Source organism: Mesocricetus auratus, unplaced genomic scaffold (genome assembly GCF_017639785.1).
Source record: "Mesocricetus auratus isolate SY011 unplaced genomic scaffold, BCM_Maur_2.0 Super-Scaffold_100009, whole genome shotgun sequence".
Taxonomy (NCBI): domain Eukaryota; kingdom Metazoa; phylum Chordata; class Mammalia; order Rodentia; family Cricetidae; genus Mesocricetus; species Mesocricetus auratus.
The window spans coordinates 11879037-11900187 of NW_024429193.1; the positions used below are offsets into that span (position 1 = coordinate 11879037).

Here is a 21151-nt window from a genome sequence, read left to right on the forward strand (position 1 = left end):
ATAGTCTGCATATCCTGTTTTTATATTACAATTAATAACAGTAGCAAAACTACAGGAAGTATTTTATGGTTGCAGGGGTCACCACAACATGAGGAACTGAAAACCACTGGCATAGACAGACAGGCAGGCAGGCAGACAGACAGACAGATCTGAATAATCAAAGGAGATTTGTTAGACAATAGGTCTGGGTCATCCAATAAGGACCATCTGCAAAACCCTACAGGTTTACAGGTCATGAGTCTGGATGCATCAGACATCCTGAGTCACTGAAAACCTGGGAGAACAAATATAGTTTCTAGTACTGAGCCCTCTTTGGAAGGCGGAAGCCTGAGGCAAGTGGAGGATGGCACCAGCAGTGATGGACACGTCCACTCAGGAAGAAGTGAAGGTGATCAGGGTGACTGCTTTTTCCCCAAAGCCACCCTTAGGATGGTGCCTCCACTGAGACTGTGTCATCCTCCTTCATTTATCTTCTCTGGAAACACTTCATAAACATGCTGGAGGTATGTCTCCTTGGTGATTCTAAGTTGTCAAGTTGACAATCAAGACCAAATACCACAAAGTTTGAACCTCATAAATGAAGACAATGTATTATAAGACTATATTTCCAATATTACATATGCAACCATTGACATTAGGAAATTGATATTGATATAGTGCTCCCATTTAATTTAACATCATTTATTTCTCCTGTCTCACAAAGATATTTTCATAGCAGAATGGTCCAATCCAGAATCCCACAATGCTTTTTATTACCTCCGTTTTGCCATTTAATGGGAATGGATCCTCCATATTTGCTTGACTCCCATGACCTCAACAGTTTGTAGATCACAAAAAAGTTTTTATCCAGTACTCCATTTAATTTTAATTTCTGTGTGATGTTCCTCTATGCTCAGAGTCAGCCCCTTACATTTTCAGCAATGTTTCAGACATACCACCGTGTGTAATTCATTGCATCTCTTCAGGCACACACGGTCCCTCCCATTTCAATCGTGCTCATTCAATACTCGGTGAGACATTTTCTGCCCAATAGCTCAACTGAGCAGTTCCTTTTTCCTTTTTCAATTAATAAGTACACAGAGGGAAACACTCCTTTGTATGGCATTGCCATAGTTTAGAGATGTGTTTCCTTGTGAAAATATTTATTCCTGAACCAATAGTACTGAGAGATACTGGTACATTAAAAGAGATGGATGGGCATTTTGTTTTTGTTGTTGCTGCTAAAAGATTGCCATCTTACTCTTATAGGATTGGGTTGATTTCCATATAAGTGGGTTTTGCTAAGCAAGCCTCACACTTCATCTGTCCTTAGATATGACCTCTAGGATTTCCTGTTGTGATGTGAACACAATACAAGGCTAACCAGGACCTAAATGCCCCCATTCCTCATGCTGTTTCCAATGTCTATTTACTTAGTCACATAGGTATGGACATTGACCTGTTTTAGTGAAGAAGCAATAATCTGCTGCTCTTGCTAATTAACCAAATGCTCCAATTTGCCCCAAAATTGAGCAATGGAAGCTCCTTCCAGATAAATTCTGTGTGCTTGGCATGCTCTCATCACTGATACTTCACTGCTTTCTGGAACTCAAGACTGTATAGGCTCATCTCAGAATCTTAGTGCCCCAGCTATTGAATAACACAAAAGATCCAGATAATTGTTGTGTTTATTGTAACTGGTTTTTCACTGTGCTTAAGGATCATCAGTGTGCAGAATGTGCAGAGATTACACACAGAAAGACACCATACACACACACACACACACACACACACACACACACACACACACACACACGGCGGAGATCGTTATTCCTGTGAATACATGAAGAGGAAAATTCATGAGTTTACTTTGATAACTACAGTTCTAATGAAATACAAAGTCCACTTTTACATTTTTATTTTCTCATTTCAATATATGGAATTAATCACCTTCTCTGGCAGGAAAACAACAACAACAACAACAACACAGAAATCTGCTTCACCCTATTCCTTCCATGTTTGTTTTATTTTCTCCACCTCCACAGCACTATGTCTGCCTAGAATCCAGGCCCTGGACATCCTCCCATCATGCTGGAGCTTGACTCCCACATTCTGCAAGACTTTCCTGTAGGACAGAGCTTCCTACCCCAAACACTCCTCACAGAGCACAGTTCACCTGCAATGACTCCGCCTTGGGAGAATCATGGAGGTTCCCTGTTACTACTCCCCGAGGACACCCATTTGCTCCATCCCCTAAAGCGTCTGTGAAAACTGTTCAAGAAGGAGTGAGGAGGATAAATACAAGTGAAAGAAAATGGAGAACCCCTCTTCTACCCACATTGCCAGTGTTCTCACAGCCTCCACGGTCCTCCATCACTCTCTTTCCACATGTGAAATGGCATGAATGACGTTGAATCATGGCGTACACAGGGTCACTGACTCTCAGATACTTCAGTCAGGGAGTATAGTCTGTTCATCTTTTAGGCCCAGGATTCATGAACGAGAGCCCAATATATACGTACTCAATAAGAAAATGAAAGATCCCCTAAATTAAAGATGTATTAGCCCAATAGGTACATTTCCCTAGTACTACTTAAATATTAAATGCTTTCAGGCATCAAATGCATGATACCTAACAGGAGTTAATAGAAAATAGAAGTGTTTTATATATGGAATCAGGGTCTTTCTGGTCTTTTCATGTAACTGACTTATCTGGAAGCTGTGTGCTCCACCATCTTAGGGACTAGCTGTATAATACAGACTATTTATAATGTTTGAATCACTTCACTGTAAGGCACCTTACAGATAGTTTGCATTTATTCTTTGCTACTTGTCCACAAATTATCTGACCTTGTAGGTCAGGGTCAACCCTCATGTCATCACAAACTGGTTTTGGTAAGTGCACCCAACAGGTATCTGTTCTCTGAATTTCTAATTAGTGTTCTCTGAATTTCTAATCTGTCTCTGCATCTTTATTAGTTTTCACTCAGAATATACTATGAATCTATTTAATAAAGAGACGGCTTTGCTTGCTATCTCTCACGTATCTAAAAATATGATGTATCTAAGTATTTAATTGATGTATTGATTATTTGGCACCTGGTGCATATTAGAGTATTACAGTAATAGGAATTCATAGTTAATAGTCCTCAATTTGTTTCTTCAATACAAACTCACAAGATATACTTTAAATTAAAATTGCTACAAAAGACCATCAATTATATGAATACAGCTATGAAGCTCAAAGAACAAGACAGCGATCTGGAAAGAGATTACAGATAACAGGCATAATTAATATTTTATCCAAATATATGAAGAGCTCTTAAAACTAAACAATACAAAAAATTAACAATACACTTAAAAATTTAATAGCACATATGAACAGATACTTACCAAAGCAAGCGTTGAAAAGATGCTCAACGTCCTGGCACTCTGTCACTCAAGAGTCGGGAACTGAAATGGTAATGGGATAGCATTGTGTCAGTCAGCTTTTCATTGCCACAACAACATAAATGAGACTGCTGTCTTATAAAGGGAAATGTGTGCTTGCGTCATGACCATGGAGGTTGAAAGTATAGGCAGTATGGCGCAGACACAAGAGACACTGTTGCTTTGTTGGGTTACTGTATGGACTACAGCAGACGATAACCAGAAGCAAGCAGGTGAATAGATTCTAAACCGCAAAGAGAAAGAGAAAAGGTGAGCCAGCCCATGTTCCCTACATTTCATGGGATGCGTGTGAGCATATATGTGCACAAGTGTGTGTTTGTGCATACATACATATGTATGTGTGTGTGTGTGTGTGTGAGAGAGAGAGAGAGAGAGAGAGAGAGAGAGAGAGAGAGAGAGAGAGAGAGAGAGCACATGCATGTGCACAAGCAGCCTTGGAGCAGGTATGGATGTCAGACCACATGATGAAGTCAGTTCTTTCCCATTGTGATATGGGATCCAATTCAGGTTATCAGATTTGGCTTCAATCACCTCTAGACACCGGGTCCAAGCTCAGGATTTTATAACAATGTTCTTGAGAGACACATCCAAGGGTCGCATAGAACTACCTTCTAAGACATAGCCTCAATGGTCTAAGAACCTCTCTGTAGACTCCATCACATAATGATTACATCTCCTCTTAATGTAGCTAGCATGGTAGCCAAGTTTTGAGAAATCGATCCTTTTTGGGGGCACTTCTAATACCCAAACTGCAGTAACCGCTACACTTTGTTAGAATATCTAAACCCCAAACACTGACAGTACCAAGTGCCAACAAGGTTGTTGGGCAATATAGACTCTCGTTCATTGCAGATGACACTGGAAAATGGCAAACACTTGAGAAACCATTTAGTGGCATTTTACAAAGCAAACTATACTTTCCACACATAACAATTACTTTCTTTGGATTTACTCAAAAGAGTTGAACATGTATGGACACACACATACCTGAATGGGAATGTATGTAGTGCTTTATTCATTGTTGCTGAGACTTTGAAGTATTGGAGAAAGTTTTCAATAAATGAATGCAACATAAACTGTGTGTACACAATGTGCTTTGCCTGATACCATGGGTGAGCTCTGCTGAAGCCAGACATAGATCAACAGAGAAAGCAATTTTATAAAATTTGTGAATAATCAGAGTCCTCAGGGGAGAAACAGCACATAATGCTTTGACAACAAGAGAAACACCATAGCTATTCATAAGGCAGGAAGAGGGAACTATGGATGTGTATCTATGCTTCCCCAAAGGAGAGGACAAGGTGGGGTCATCTGACCTAGGATTGAATAGTTAAAATAATTCCAAAGTTTTCTGCTTCAGGGGCTATTCCTGGTTGCTGGTCCTACATCTGTATTGATTGTCGTGGGTCTATAATGGCTCAGTACATAGGCTCTGAAAACAGAAACGTGTGGGATATAGACTTTATTTCTATCAAAAACAACCAAGGCTCAAAACCAGGCAAAGACAAACTCAGAAACCAGACAAACAAATCTATACTACACAGTAGAACTTTGCTTTATATGTTAAAAGTAATGGGCTATTAAACTACATTAAATATGGAGAAATATTAAATGCATACTGATAAGTTAAAGAAGTTCCCTGAAAAGACTGTACTCTATGATTCATGATACTCTGGAAAAGGTAAAACTATGGGAAAAGAAAAATATCATTGATTTCCTGGGATTGGGAGGGAATAACTATGTAGCACACAATGGCAGTATAACTACTCTCTGTAGTACAATAAAAATAGATGCATGTCAGGGACTTGTTGAAATTAACAGACTGTACAATCTGCACTATATATAAATGCATATATATAATGCACCACAGAATTATACATTTGTCAAAACTCAGAGAGAATAAGACATTGACAGAACATACATAGAATCAACAATACATATAGTGGATGACTCTACTGTAAACTATGGCTTTGAAAACAATGCCATTTTTATCAGCTACAACAAATGTGACTCGACAGTAAGACCCTGTTGCTGAGATAATTGAATCATAAGACATGGAGAAATCACAGTAGTACTCCCATGGAAGCTTACTCCCTAACGGCAAGCTTTCATGGTGTGGGAAGATTCTAGGTACACTACAAGAGGGGAAACTAACCATCAGTATTACCTACCTGTGAATTTTCCAACCTACAATAGCAACCAGCCTGGCAAGACATTCCTGATAGTCCAACAGTGGCATGAATGTCATGAGAGTAACCAAGCACTTTCCAATTGGATTAAGGCCTGTTTCACAATTTGAAACCCATATTTGACATTGTTATCAAGACCAATGGCCTATGACTAGGCAGGTCATAGGCTCTAGGGAACAACCTACTACTATTATTCTGGTAAACAGGCACAAGATTAAACTAACTTAGGACTTATCATTATGCCAATTGGTGAGTGCACCTGGCAACCTTCATCTGAAAAGCCTCTATTGATTAACACAGAGACCTATAACTAGTTAAATGCACACAAAATGAGAGACTTCAGTACGCCCAGCTCTAAATGAGACACACCTTTCTCATTTGTATTGTACCCCCACCCTACCAAGGCTCAAAGACCACTGTGGAGGACGGGGCAGAAAGATTTGAAGAGCCAGAAGCTATGGATGACTACTGGGAAGTTGTTTTCCAAACGCAGCGGGGCATTTGCACATATGAACTCATAGCAGTTGCCACAATATGCACAAGACATATGCAAGTTCAAACCATACAAATTCCAAGTAAAGCAAAAGCAGAGTAGGGGTCATGGGAGAATTTTTGGAATTAGAGAAACAAGTTTCAAAGTTCCACAGTTTTATGAAATTTGGGGAAGTTACTTTTCAGTTAGACTCCGAGTAACTCTTTCCGAAATGTTTGTGTAAATGTCACTTTCTCAATAAGTCATTGTGAATCACCCCATTTAACATTTCAATCTCTTTCTACTTGATCAAGTTTCTTTACACTAACTTTACTTACAAACTATATCTATCATAGCCACTAGCACTCTACATAGTATATTTATATGATTGTTTGTTGTCTGTCTTCCCTTCATGGGAATGTAAGCTTCATAAGAAAATGCATCTGAATTTCGTTTATTTATTGATCATATCAAATACCTGAAGCACTACCTTCCACATAGTCAACACACAGCAGACACTCTGGAGGAGTGAATAAACACATACGTTGGCATACTCCCAGGCATACTTCCAGGAAGGTGATATACATGACATGAATTAAAAACACTCTCGAGTACCTAGGGATAAAAGTATTCTCAAATAAAACATTTACACATACACCTGCAGAGAAATAACTATGAAGGGGTTTCTGTAACTAGTAAATAGCAGACGTTCTCAATGAAGTTTCCCATGAAACCTCCTACAGTTCTCAAAACACCTGTAGTCTAAGCAAGGAATGGGCAACAAGATAGGATATTGTTGGTATGGGGACTGAATAACAATAAGGTCCATGACATGATCTGATGCATTACAATATCTTATTGTATATGTTGTCTAAGGTAGTCATTAAAATAACATGTCAGCATTATTTCATACTGTTACTTAATACAAATTCTATTTAGAAAATCAGGAAATATACTTCTACCAACAAGCTCACTAAGTACTACAGTTAACAGTGTGTCTGGTTTCAAAGACTTGTACTTGTTCTACGATGAAAATTATAACACTATCAAGAAAGTAAAGACTAAGAATTTACTCCATACCAGACACTATGTTCTTCACACCACCGTAATACCATAAGAGAATTAACATTAGTTTACCCATTTTCCAGACTGGGAAACCTAGGAGGAAGTTAACATAAACTATTCAAGACCATAGTTTAAAACTTTGGCAGAAACAAATGTCCTGTGGACTGTAAACCCCACCCAAATTCCACTTAGGAGGCAATGTCCCTGCCAGATGGAACAGACTGGAGTTTTGCAGTAGCTTGCTGAAGTTGTAGGGAAGGGGAATTAGCAAAAGATAGGCTTCCACAAGGCAAGTGCAAAGACATAATCATTTAGCAAATTAATGCAGTAGTTTGAGCAGATGCCATGTGGAAGTTACCAGAGAAAACATCAGTTCTTTAAGCCAAATGGTATTTTGTGAGCACAAAGAGAATATGATTATAAGATTTTTAACCATAAAAACAAAGCATTTTACATAAACAGCTAGAAGGAGAAAAGGGCACATTGCTTGGAATATTGTATCAAATGTGTCTTTTGCTAATTAATAACATGCTGGCTTTCCTAAGATGACAAGTGACCAAATGTAGTGATTATATCGGGATTTGATGTATTATTTACACTGTGTGTGTGTGTGTGTGTGTGTGTGTGTGTGTGTGTGTGTGTGTGTGTGTGTGGAAATAGACATTTTTCCATCTGCTCAATTCCTGGGGTCCTGAAATCAAAAGGAAGTTTCTCCTCTGTTACCATGTAAGGCTCCAGGACCTAGAGACTAGAGCCCAGGAGCTGTGCAATAAATAAGGAATCTGAATGGTGCTGAAGATCAGTCTTCCCAATAAAATTGCAATGCAAAATTCAACAACTGCCTTTGACCTGGAGAGGTGGCTTGATCAGTAAAGTATCTGAAGAATAAGCATGAGGATATGAGTCAATCCCAGTGGCCCACATAGAAAGTTGTACATGGTAGAGCATAGTTGCCATTCTATAGCCAAGAATGCAAAGGCACACAGTTCTCTGGTGCTCACTGGCCAGTCATCCCAAGTGAATTGGTGAGCTCCAGACCATAGGGAGATAACCTGCTCAAATGTAGTACCTGAGAAAGAAAACATGGGTTGACCTGTGGCCCCTACACGTGTGTGCACACATATGCACATATAAACACACAGAAACACCTTACTAGATACACAAGATAATCTAGTGTTCACATAAACCGTCTTGCCATCTTGCTTTTTATCTACACATTGGGATGTATGGGATCTAAGGGCTGAGATACTAAAGAGGAAGACTATAAGGGTTTTCAAAGAACTACAACTCACATGAATTGTCTTGAGTCTGTGAATAATTCAATGACTGTTAAGTAGACCTAATCCATCTTTGTTAGCCTAGGTCCCAGTGTGAGGCCTAATAAGTTGATCAACCAATGTTTAGTGACCAAAGAATGACTGGCCTCATTGATCAACACAGCTGTGATGATTCTTTTTACTTTGGGGTATAGCCCAGACACACCAAGGGATAAAGACCAAGGAATATCTATTTAGATAATCATCTTTAACTACCCCATATGGCTAAGGAGGGTCCTCCTCGCGTATTGGGAGATGATTTTTAAAAGCAGTTGCACTTGTCTGGCATGAAGATGGACCTAAATAAGATTGACCGACACTGCACAGCAAGCTGATCTGAGCAGGTGTGTGTGGTGATGTTTTCACATATGGGAACTAGAGGCACAGAGAGAAGTAAACTTCCCCTAGATGAGTAGTGAAGACGTCTTTGAGAGGCACTCAGTCCAGTCCTGGCTCCATCTAGCCCACATGCTGTGAAGAATGGGGAAAATTCATGTTCTTTCTCTACTGCACTGTTTTACCTGCAGTCATCCGTGACAGTACCCTTCTGAGTGGCATGCACAGATGGAAGTCTGCTTTCTTACAAAGCTGTTTTTGAACAGAAAGGAACTGAAGTCAAGCTTTTTAAAAATCTCTACATTAGAAGCACAAATGGACTAAAGACAACCCTGAGCACAGAAATATTGGGCCGAGTGGAAGCAAGCAATACTGCTTTGCTGCTTGCATTTTGCTAGTCAAATTGCAAGCCAACCTTGGCGAAGTTGTAAGCTAAAAGTACGGTAAATTATTGCCTTGATTACTTTTCTTATTGCCTCGGCAAAATACCTTTAACAGCATCAGGAAGGGAGAGTCGGTTCTGGCACACAGCAAGAAGGTACCATCCATCATTTCAGGGGAGCCACCAGAGTCGGAGCTTGGGGCATGGTAGTACTGCATCCACAGTCAGGAAGCAATGGGCAGTGAATGTTGATGTCTTTTCACACAGCTGAGGATTCTAGCCCATATAATTTCAGATGAATCTTCCAACCTCAGTTAACCTAATGTGGAAAATCTCTCACAGATATGTCCAGAGATTTGTTCCAAGGTGATTCTAGATTCTATGAATGCCATCACTCTGATCAGGCATATAAGTGATAGAGCCTTGGCATTCGGCAAATACTTAATGAGTAAGTGAATCCAGCACAGTGCAGACACGAAGATTGAGGGCCGTTGAGAAAATGCCTACAACCCTTTGCTCACCTGGTGCAGCTGTCCACTGCAGCTAACCCTGCTTTTCCTCTGCATGCATTCACTCTCTCTGCCGTTCTCTGCCTCCAGGATGCTGCATCCCCCCAAAAGACTAAATTTAATGTGTATAATCTGGCCTTCAGCAGGTGCCCTCAAACACGAGGACACACATCTCCTACCAGTGTCCTGACCTTAAACGTGAACTCCACAACATCACCTGTGTCCAACCATTCTACTTACTGAGTCCCCAGGTTCTTGTCAGCTCTCCCCTGAACTGCTACAAAACCCATTGTCTCCCACCATCAACTTTGCCTTTCTCTTCTTCCCAGGACACCAAACCCAAACTCAATGTTGTGGGTTACTTCCTTGGAGACTTTTAATTTTCCTTTACTGCCACTATGACCTGTAGATCAACTTCTTCCTTTTAAGGACAATATTTATTTAAACAGTTCCTCTATCAGTCTGCTTGCATCTCATTTCCTCTTTAAGTATTAGAGATTCAAATTGCTGGGGGCTACCCATTATGTCCTGGTGATCAGGAGTGGGATCATGAATTTCCACATAGAATGACAAAAGCTTTAAAGGAATTTTAGAAACAAAAGAAAGGAGAAAAGCATGGGTTCTTGGTAGCAGCATTTTTCTCAGGTGGGCTCTATTTTGCTAACGACAAGCTCACAAGCTCATGAGGCTCCCTTAAGGGAGTCTCCCTGACTCAACATAAGTATTAAAAAAAAAGGTTCTTTTTTTATTTTATTTTCCAGTTTAAATTTAGATAAGAAACAAGGTTGCTTCACAAGTCAGTTTCAGGTCCCTCTCCCATTCCCTCCCCTCTTCCTGTGCCCTCCCCCAACTCCCCCCATTATCCCCTCATTCCCCCAGGGAGGGTGAGGCCCTCCATGAAGAGACTCTGATAACGATTGAAAGGTGTGTACATACAGCTGGAAGTGGCAGTGACCACATCTCTAAGCCGGCAGCTTTTGTTAGATGTCATCATAGACTGAGACGGGTGAGCTGGAGTCAAACTTATGCCTGCCATCTTGGAAAAACCGCAGTTTAAACAGCTGTGGTTTTAACAGATAAGACACGTGGCCAGAGAAACAAAGATTTACAGTAAAATCAAACCTGGATGAATAAAAACCTCTAAAGGTTTACAGTGTGTTTAAAACGATACGTAAGATTGAGAGAGAAAAAGAAACAGCATAGTCGTAAATAGAGAAGCTGGCTGTGGTGGCTCACACTGGTAGGATTTGCTCCAGAGGCAGAGGCAGGCAAATTTCCAAAGAGAAACCCTGTCTCAGAGAAATAAATAAAAGTAAAAGAAATAGAATAATAATAGATTATTAAATAAGCCATGAAAGATGGAAAATATACAGAGAGTCTGGATACTGTATGCTATTTTGTTTTTCAGTTTTTTGATTGCTAAAGAAGGAACAACTGCTAAAGTACACTTGATTATAAATGCTGCTGAATTAATTCAACTTATATCTTTTGAAAATGCCTTGACTTCAAAATTTAAATTATAAGGATATGTTATTTTGGAAAAGAGTTTTTGTTTATGCTTCCACAGACGATGAAAAGCTGAGGATTCCTTCCAGGCTTCTGTGGTTTGATGAACCAAGACCTCCGGAAGCAGTGGCCCAAGTGATTCCACATCTAAAACAGCTAAGATGATGCAGTCCTACAGACCCCGAAAATAAGGACTTATACAGGTTTCTGAGTTTTGTCATGATCCCCATGGTATGAACAGTGCCCCCATCCAGCACGAAGTAGTTTGAAATGAGCGACGTCCAAATCCCCATATTGTTTATAAATCTTTGTTTTCATTTGAATGGAGTTGTTTATAATTTGTTAATGACCACAACTAATCTCTTTTTAAAGGAAAAAGAGGATTATGGTATGGAAATGAATACTTTGTATTGGTATGGTTTTTCATTTATTGATACAAATTCAAGGTCAATTTTGTGATATGTATATTCCTCCTCTTGATTAAATATTGTGTTTATACTGATCTTTTAAAATGTATTGCATAATTAAATACAGACTATAGATAGTTACTTATAATAGTCAGAACTTATAGTTAGGTAAGTTAGGTTTCCTAGATATACAGAGATATATTTGAGATAGATAGATAGTCTTCAAGCCTTTCAAAGACCTTCAGAAATTGGCATTTAAAATGGTTTAGGGTTTTCTTTATAATGAGAAATGTCTGCTCCTGGCAGCACCAATTACATCTGAGAGGAAGATTGGCATCGAAGAAACTTGTTCTTGAGTTTGCTTTCAACATGGCAAGATTAGCCATTTGGGCAATAAACTGCTCTTGCCTAGATTGCTGGACTGTTGCTGTATAATCTGGACATGCAGGACCCATAGGAAAGTGACTGCTGAACTCAAACAGTCCTTCAGGGTTCCTGCTTCATGGAAGAGTCTACAAGACTTTCTGCAGGACACAGAAAAATGAATGACAGACTGCCAACACAAATGGCCAGTTTGAAAAGTCTTCTGGATACATTGTGGCCTTATGGGCTGAAGATGGATGCCCCAAGTTACAGAGAAACTTCAGGTGACTATCCAGGCAACAAGATGTCTCTGTCAATCCTAGTTTTATGTATTATCCTTCTGTGTCTTTGATGGAGTTGAAGACAGATAGTTATCATCATAGTTTTCCTTAGTTATGATAAAAGATAAGCTACGTATAGAACTTTGGACTCACAATGATGGGATAGATGATATTTTCTTTAAATCTTGCTAAATGTTGATAGACAAAATATTATAACTATGTTCTTGCTTGATAGTTGTTCTTTTTTATATATAATTTGACTATGTTAAAGTTAAGACCTTTCTTTTGTTTAGACAGAAAAGAGGAGATGATGGGGAAGTCCTGTGTATATGCCAATAAAGCACTGTTGGCCAATAGGGAAGCAAGATAGGTGGGACTAGGAGTCCAGGAGGACTCTGGGTAGGAGAAACACAGGGAGTCACCATGTAGCCGCCATACAGGTAAGAAGTCCAGACCTTTTCTCCAGTAAGAGAAATACTTAGAATAACAATTATGGGGTAAATACTTAAGTCAGAGATAGCCAGTAAGAAATCAAGCAAACGGCCAACAGCTTCATAATTAATACAGCGTCTTGTGTGTTATTTGGGGGCTACAACATGACAGAGTCCAGGCGACTGGTGGGGAAAAACCAAAGCAGCTGGCAAGGAAAAGGCTTCTCTCAACAATGTCCCATGTTCCTTCATATTCCCTGTACAGTCCACTCTTCCCTATGCCCTGTTCCCTCCTTGAAGAGTCAGTTCCAGCAGCTTCTTGTGGGAAGGTCCCCAGTCTGCTTGGACAGGCTGCTCTCCCTTATCCCATGCTGCCCTCACTCACTTTGCCATTGCCTTCAGTCAAACGGTCTATTAACAATTCCTTCACCAAAAGATTCTTCTATGAGAAAATGGCAGATCATGTACTGGTTGGGTATTTTCCTTTATCAACTTGGCACAACCTAGACATAATCTAGTATTAATTTTAATTGAGAAAATGTCTCTTTCAGATTGGCTTTGTAGGCAAGTCTATAGTGAATTTTCTTGATTGTTGATGGATGTGGGTGGACCTATCCCACCCATGGGAAGAGGTGTAACCCCAGCAAGTGGTCCTGACTTGTGTAAGAAAGCAAACTGAGGAATCCATTTGGTGCAAGCCTGTCAGAAATATTCCTCCAAATAATGCTGCTATGAACATACTTGAACAGATGTCCTTGTATGAATGTGCATGTTTTGGGTATACACCTAAGAGTAGAGCTGCTAGATCTTGTGGTAGATTGATTCCCATTTTCCTTAGGAACTGCCATACTAATTCCCAAGTTTGTACTCCCATCAGCAGTGGATGAGTGTTCCCCTTTCTCCACATCCTCTCCAGCATAAACTGTCACTGGTGTTTTTTATTTTAGCCATTCTGACAGGAGCAAGATGGTATCTCAGGGTTGCTTTGATTTGCATTTTCCTGATGGGTAAGGGTGTTGAGCTCTTTCTTAAGTGTCTTTCAGCCATTTTAGCTTCCTCTACTGAGAATTCTCCATTTAGTTCTACACTAATTTTTAATTGGATTATTTGGTGTTTTGGTGACTAGCTTCTTGAGTTCTCTGTATATTTTGGAAAGCAGCCCAAGCAACCTAGATGCCCCTCAACTGAAGAATGGATAAAGAAAATATGGTACGTTTACACAATGGAGTACTACTCAGCAGAAAAAAAAACTGGAATCTTGAAATTTGCAGGCAAAAGGATAGAACTAGAAGAAACCATGCTGAGTGAGGTAACCCAGTCACAAAAAGACAAACATGGTATGTACTCACTCATACATGGGTTTTAGACATGGCGCAAAGGATTACTAGCCTACACCGCCAGAGAAGCCAGGAAACAAGGAGGACCCTAAGGGAGACAAACATGGTTCCCTGGAGAAGGGGAAAGGGACAAGATCTCCTGAGCTAATTGGGAGCATGGGGGGAGGGGAAAAGGAGGTAAGAGAAAGAGAAGGGGAGAAGAGGAAGGGAGAGGAGGGCATATGTGAGCAGGAAGACTGAGTCAGGGGAAGAATAGAGGAGAGCAAGATAAGAGATACCATAATAGAGGGAGCCATTGCAGATTTAGAGGGAAATGTCTAGAGATCTACAAGGAGGACCCCAACTAACAATCTAAGCAATAATGGAGAGGCTACCTTAAATGCCCTTCCCCGATAATGAGATTGATGACTACCTTATACACCATCCTAGAGCCTTCATCCAGTAGCTGACGGAAGCAGAATCAGTCATCCACAGATAAACACTGAGCCAAACTCCTGGAATGCAGTTGCAGAGAGGGAGGAGTGATGAGCAAAGGGGTCAAGACCAGGCTGGAGAAACCCACAGAAACAGCTGACCTGAACAAGAGGGAGCTCATAGACCCCAGATTGATAGCTGGGAAACCAGCATAGGACTGATCCAGACTCCCTGAACATGGGTGTCAGTTAGGAAGCCTGGGCAATCTATGGGTCCTCTGGTAGTGGATCAGTATTTATCCCTAGTACATGAATGGACTTTGTGAGCCCACTCCACATAGAGGGATACTCTCTCAGCCTAGACAAATGGAGGAGTGCCTAGGCCCTGCTCCAAATGACTTTGAAGATCTCCCATGGAAGGCCTCACCCTCCCTGGGGAGCAGAAAGGAGATGGGATAGGAGGTGAGTGGGGGCCAGGGGAGGAGGGCAGGGAAATGGAAAAGGGGTTGACATGTAAAACAGCTTTGTCTCTAATTTAAATTTAAGAAAAGAAAGACATGCTCCTCCATGGCTTCTGCTTCAGTTCCTGCCTCCCGGTTCCTGGATTGAGTTCCTGCCCTGACTTCCCTCAGTGATGAAGTGTAACCTGAGACTTCTAAGCAGAAATAAACTTTTTCCTCTCCCAGCTGCTTTTGTTGTTAGTGTTTATTACAAAGGAGAACCCCTGCCTGAAACAGATTATATTTGACTCAGGCTTGAGTACTCAGCCGTGACGCTGATACCTGCCTGCCACAGAGGACAAAGTAGAGGTTGACTGAAAGGTTGAGCTGATGTTTGTGGACATGTGAATTAACTGGCACCTATCACAGTCTCTGAGTGCATAACTATTCACAGCACAATAAGTTACTCCATTTCTTCAACCCCCCCCCCAGGCAGAGGTTTGACCCACTGAATGCCATCCTGAGACATGATGGCTTCGCTGATACTGTCAGCTGGGTCACAATGAGAAGAGTGCCATATCCTTCAGATACAAAGGTTTTAAGGTTCATACAATGACATGAGCCTCCCAGCCACTTGCCCTACAGCCTTCGGAATCGCTGCATCTGTTGGTATGAGTACATTGCCTAATTAAGCATCCTTTCGATGCTAGCATCGCAGACCTCAAGAACATGTTGGCCACAGGTAGAATCCCATTAACCTCACTGGAATTTCCATGTTTCTGTCTTTTCCCCAGTGCAGAAATAAAGTTGCCAATTTTGTTGATGTAAGCACATTCTCCAACAACTTGAAACTCCTCCAAATAACACCAGCCACACGATAGGGAAAGAGACGAAATGCAGTTTAGGGAAAGTAAATTCTTGATTATGTTGGAATTAAAGGGTATGTGCTTTGCTGCACTTTCAAAAATTACAGATAAGAGGCACAGCAGTGTTTGACTCCTATGTCAAACAGAGCTGGTAATTTACTGCCCAAAATAAGCAGATGGACTGAAATAGGAAAGTGGTATCTCTGCTTTGTAACTCTAGTCTTCAAGGGTCATCATGAAGAGAGAAGTAATAATTATAGCAACAGAGGAGGCGTTATCTTGCCTCTGAGAAAGCTTTATCTGCCAGTTGTTTGCTGCTAACTTTGGGTGAAAGACTAGTTTAAATATAACTAAGCTCTATGACCTTAGTGGGAGACATTACATATGGAGGCTGACCCAACTGCTATTCATAAGAAGCCCAGAGACAGGTGTTCAAGAAATAATGATGTTGCCATCATAAAGACAGAGACTAAAACTGTTCTAAGGGATCATTTTAAGTCATTAAGGACTAGCCTTCTGCTGTGTGCAGGGCATGCATGATGGCCATGGTGGCCTCTATTGATGAAAAGGGGCAAGAACTTCTACCTTGATACTTGAAAAGTGGGTATGTGCTTACTAGGTTAGCACCCATAGCACATATTGAGGGTAGTAAGTAGATACAAAATATCCATAGATGTAGATTGACCTAAAGTAAAATAGTGCCTGTCATTTGATGATGGGGGAGTGGCTTTTGTGGTTTTCTCCACTGAGATGGACCGCCTAAGACTCACATTTTCCTACTGCCTCAGCCAAGGACTGTGGTTGACCCTTCATATCTTCACACATTGTCATCAGCTTCAGCCAAAACTGAGTTACTCTCCTGTCTTAACTTCCTACCTAAAGCCCCACTGTCTTAGGGTTTCTATTATTGTAAAGAGACACCATGACCAAGGCTACTCTTATACAGGAAAACATTTAATTGGGGGTGGGGCCTTGCTTGCAGTTTCAGAGGTTCAGTCTATTTATCGTCATGGTGGGGAGCATGGTGGTGTTCAGGCAGACATGGTGATGGCTACATCTTGATCAGAAGGCACCAGGCAGTGTCTGTGACACTGAGCACTAGCTTAGGCATAGGAAACCTCAAAGCCCACCCCCACAGTGACACACTTCCTCCAACAAGGACATGTTTACTCCAAAGAAGCCACATCTCATCACTGTACCACTCCCTATGAGCTTATGGGGGCCAACTGCATTCAAACTACCACTCCCAGCTTCCATTTTCTGCCTGACCTCTTTAGCATGTTAGACATCTTAAGTGCTTTTCAGTGGCCCGACCTTCTGTCCATCATCGTTATTTCAGGGAAGCTCTTCTTCCCTGTGCCGGACATGTGTTTGGAGTTTATGGTAAGATGCTTCTCGTCTCACTCATCTCCTCCTAGATTCAGAAGTGTTTTGCCTTGAGGAGATCAATCATGGCGCTCTAGTCTCCCAGCTACAAACTTTGCTAATAAAGAATCACTCAAATGTATATTTGACCTTCTGCTAAAGAGACTTACTTAACCTTCAAGATACCTTTTCATGGTCTAGTTTATTTTCTGTTACTATACTATAATACATTGACAAAATGAAACCTAGGAGAGAAAGGATTTATGTTGACTCACTGTTCTTGGTTCTAGTCCATCACTGTGAAGTAAAGAAGTTACCGAATAAAAACAAGGAAGGTACTTGGGACAACTGCTCACGTCATACCCACAGCCAAAATAGAGAGAGAATGAATATATGCATGCTTAATTTTCCTCACACTTGTACAGTCTAGGACCCTCTGCCTAGGAATGTTGCCACACACATTGGGCTGGGTCTTCACATACTGATTAACTTATACCCACAGACCAACACAATGTAGACATACCCTCATTGAGAATTTCTTACAGGTGAGTCTAGGTTATGTAAAATTGATGGTTAAAAGTAACCATCATACTTTAGTAAACAGACCTCTGGGAGGGTTGGGCATATTGGGATTTGTAGTTTCTGGGTGGGTTGCGGGAGGCCAACAATCCGGTTTCAACAATAGAGGATCTTTACCTAAGCATTTCTGATAAATTTTTCCAAGTGATATCAGATTATAGAAATATGCTTGATTACTTAAGAGCTTTTGACTTTCATATGAAATATTTTCTAAGTGTACACATGCTTTCACGTTCACAGTCTTGATCCCTCAACTATGTAAACAGAAGGTTCCATGGCATAGATCAATGTGCACTATTTTTCTTGTTCTCCCCTTTGTTCTGGAACATTCCAGGGCATTCCTTACTGCTTAGCTCCACAGGCATCATGGGCCCTGTCCTCTTCACCCTCTTCTCTCTTTCAGTTGAGTGTGTTTCCTAATTTGGCAGCCTTTGCCCAAACTTCCTATCTTGGAAGACTCTCCCATCTAGGGATTAGCAAAACTCAATTTTTCAGCCCTGTAATTTCAGCTTCTCTATAAGATCTACCCAATTAGTTTGCCAGATTTTCCTCACATACTTGTCTTTCCATGGTCTTGTAAGAACCAACTTGATATTTGAGGAATGAATTCAATCTAGGATGATTGTTGCATTGTGGCTTTTATTCATTACCAGCTTGTCAGTTTTCCCTTCTTTACGAACTTATACAGTCCAGGACTCTGCCTCAGATTTAAATCTCCGCAGTCCCTCCTGGTGCTCTGAATAACACAAGAGAACAATAAATAAAGAGACTAAGAGGAACAGACCTTCCTATTAAGTCTGAGCTGACGGAGGGGTGAGGATTTCTACATTGGCAGGTAGACCTCAAGCTTGGAAGCTTTCTGTGCTGCCACAGAGTTAATGACTCTCGTTTTCAGATCTGAACAAGGAAGCACACAGTGGGAGATGTGTACCACAGTTTCCTGCTTCCTGAAGAGGGCAATGAAGTTCCGGCCAAATCAAGAGCCTTTCCCCTACTATTGTAGTCAACAACTGTGGCTCATTATAGCAGACCTGAAAGTCTTTGGAGGGTCTGAGTCATTGGTTTGTAAAATCTCCTGGCACTGGATATCTTACAGTGTTCATCAAATAGACCGAAATTTCTAGAGGTATATGAAGAAAGACATAGCCAGGGCACATAAGGCATAGACAGGGGAATCAAAGTCACTCTCTTAAATTCTCTGTTCAGAGAATTAAAACCATCTGAGTAAATAAATAGCAGACTCAACCATGATTCATAGTTATTAATTCACTTCTACTCAAGCAAGGTATGTATAAGAAAAATAATAGAGATTGCAAATTATGCAAGAGTCTGCATTGCTCTGTTCAGATTTAAGGCATGCCATTTGGGGTTATCTGGGTTGATTTGCTATAGTGACTTTAAAAACAGTCATTTCTGCTGAGAGAGAGATGCAGATGTTTACAGCAGGGCTTTTCTGGTACCATACCATCTCTCCATAGAATGCTTTCTGCACCTGAATCCTCCCTCTAGGAACCTTGCAAATATTTGAGCTCACATTGCCAACGTGAAGGAAGCCTTCCACTTTCCTCCCTCTTCAGGGAGCTCACTTACAAATGCAGACTGCATAGCTCAAGCAGGCAGGAAAGTAACCAGAATCCACAGGCAGAAAGAGAAAGAGACTTCCATTTGGGCTCGACCTCTGGCTGGCCCAGGAAGATTGAGTTTGCTCTCGGTGTGGGAACAAGCTCCCAGGGTCAGTGGGTTCTCTTGTCTGATGCTCCCCTTCTCTCGGGGTAAAGAATTTATTAGTGAGGAATTTCAATTTCAGACCTTAAAATTGCCTTATTTGACCCTGGGATCTTCGGTACCATGTAATGGAGCACACCTCATCACTGTTTGAACACTGTCTCACCCCCGCAAGCCTCCCCGAGCTTATCTGTAAGAAGATTTTCTTTTTGGCAAAGGATTGTTGCTTTATTTGGGCCATTTTACACAATGGGGTACTTGGAAAGTCCCAGATTCTAACACAAAGCCTGTCTGCTGATGAATCATCCAAGGGAAGGCATTTGAACTTCCCTTCTAGGTACACAGCCTACAGAGGTCACTGCCTTGGTCAGCTAGAGCTGCCAGGACAAATCTGAGGCTAAAGCCTAGAAATGTATTCATCACAGTTCTGGAAGCCAGAAGTGCTAAGACCAAGGTGTTGGTGGGGCTGGGTTCTTCAGAAGGGATGAGGATAAGGCTGTGAAGGCTCTCTCCAACTACAGAGGGCTACTGGTGTGCAGAGAGTCTTCAGACAAGATCACTACTGCTGAGAGACACTACCTTGGTCTGAAGAAGCATTCTTCCTGTGTCCAGTTTCTTTGTCGAATAAAACCCCTTTTGGATTAGTAACCACACCAATGACCATGTCAACTAGCTACATCTGCCATATCACTCCATGAGGGCAAAATCCCACCATTAAATCACTAAGGATGCACCAATGCCCCCCTCCCCCAAAAAATCTTGCCACGGTTTTCTGTCACAGTGAGACAATCTTAGTCATAAGACATTAGCATGCATGTTAGTATTCAGTCCACCCATGACTTAACACAGTAAATGTTTCTCACACATGTCTGAGGTGAGTCTCAAAGTCACTTGTTTGTTTTGTTTTTCTTTGTTTAAGGGGGGAACAGTGTTCCCCTTGTATGCACTCAAGGATCTAGGTAGGGCTGAGCCGAATCTTGACTCTCTCTAAGTGCCCTCTCTTGTTGTTTGCAGGTGGGAGAGAAAGCCTGGAGAATTTACTCCTCTCAAGCACTGTAGATGAACAACGACATACATCCCATCACAGCTCCAAGGTCAGAGTCAGCCCCATGGGCCTCGAGTGTGAGGGAAGCTAGAAAGGGCTTAGAATCTTGTGCATGTTTAGCGACCATGAAATGCTTCAGGTCTTTCTCTTGACAATTTCTTTTTTGAGAGGCAAAATAGAAAATCATGGCTGGGGGAAGGAGTGGATGTTAACAAGACTTTCTAGAGGGAATACTAGCACCTCCATTTTCTAGCTATGTGAATCTAGTGAGTCTTTCTGGTTTTATTGCCCCTCAGTCTCCTTCTAAAATGAGAGTAATGACTCTGTCTTTGGAACTCTTTCAAGAGTTAGGTATGATACTCATTATTGTTGTAAATTCTTCTAGAGCATAATAGCAGAAACTGTGTTCTTCTCTTTTTATCACTTTATAAAGTAGGAGTGAAGTAAGCATGGGAATTGTTCTGACTTTAACATCTTGGTCTTGAGTATCTTGGTGCTTAATAAAATCCTTTGTATGGAAGAAAGAGTACTGGGGTTTGAGCGGCATGAAAGAGAGTGGGAAGTCATCATTGATGCCACTGCTGCCTGTCATCTTGTTTCTAAGAAGGACTCGGACCAGCTTGTTTCCATAAAGGCATGACCTTATTGATACTGCACAGATATATCTGCCACTTACCAAGTGAAAATATCTTCAC

At 41.1% G+C, this 21151-nt stretch overlaps 1 long non-coding RNA gene across 1 annotated transcript in view; it reads right to left on the reverse strand.

Annotated features, from left to right (window-relative positions):
- Window positions 1-3127: 3127 nt before the first annotated feature.
- LOC110343050 overlaps window positions 3128-21151 on the reverse strand; it is a 43902-nt gene continuing 25878 nt past the window's right edge. Inside the window, exons 3-4 of the long non-coding RNA XR_005879147.1 lie at window positions 3373-3432; window positions 3128-3240 (exon numbers count right to left, since the gene is read on the reverse strand). This is a non-coding gene — a long non-coding RNA (uncharacterized LOC110343050). The remainder of the gene's footprint in view (window positions 3241-3372; window positions 3433-21151) is intronic.